Here is an 817-nt window from a genome sequence, read left to right on the forward strand (position 1 = left end):
CACTCCAGGTTACTTTTAAAAGGCTTACATCTGTTTGAGAGTGATCATCCATATATTAACTAGCACTCTGGATGATATCCCATTAATAATACTTTGTTATAATCTTTAGAGCTAATGGTGACTTATTTGATTGCACTAACCCCGGGTAAATAAACACAAGGAATTTTTTGTATCATATGTAACAGTTGAATTTTTCCTTTTTAGTACACATCTCAATTTTAAGTTCCACTTCCATTCTACCACTGGTGAACACCAGATAGTTATAACATCATTCAACTATCTTATACTCCAAAAGCTTATCAAAATTGACCCATTCTTCCAGGAAACAATGTGGCTGGGCACATATTCTCCAGTAGAAGACCAAGCCAGGAATCAGCTTCAAGAGCAGTCCTCTCAGGCAATCCTCAACACCATATATGATTCTTCCACTAACCTGTATAGGCATACATATGCAGTCGCTTCTCAGAAAATTTTTTTTCTTTTGGTTCTTTTTGCTTAGAGGTTTCTTAACATTGGCTAGAACAAGAGCCAAAAAGTCAATAAAGGAACTGACAAAAGACCCGTAGGATAAGCTGAGGACCCCTTGAACTCACTAATCCAGGGATGCCCCAAATGACATTGATTTAGATATTTGGTTACTCAGTTTGAGGCTGAACCTCCGTGTCAGGTAGGGACAGGAAGACGGAACAATAGAAAAATGACTGACTAGGGCCGGCCTGTGGCTCACTCGGGAGAGTGCGGTGCTGATAACACCATGGCCCCGGGTTCGGATCCCGTATAGGGATGGCCGGTTGGCTCACTGGGTGAGCGTGGTGCT

This window comes from Galeopterus variegatus, unplaced genomic scaffold (genome assembly GCF_000696425.1).
Source record: "Galeopterus variegatus unplaced genomic scaffold, G_variegatus-3.0.2 Scaffold3622, whole genome shotgun sequence".
NCBI lineage: Eukaryota > Metazoa > Chordata > Mammalia > Dermoptera > Cynocephalidae > Galeopterus > Galeopterus variegatus.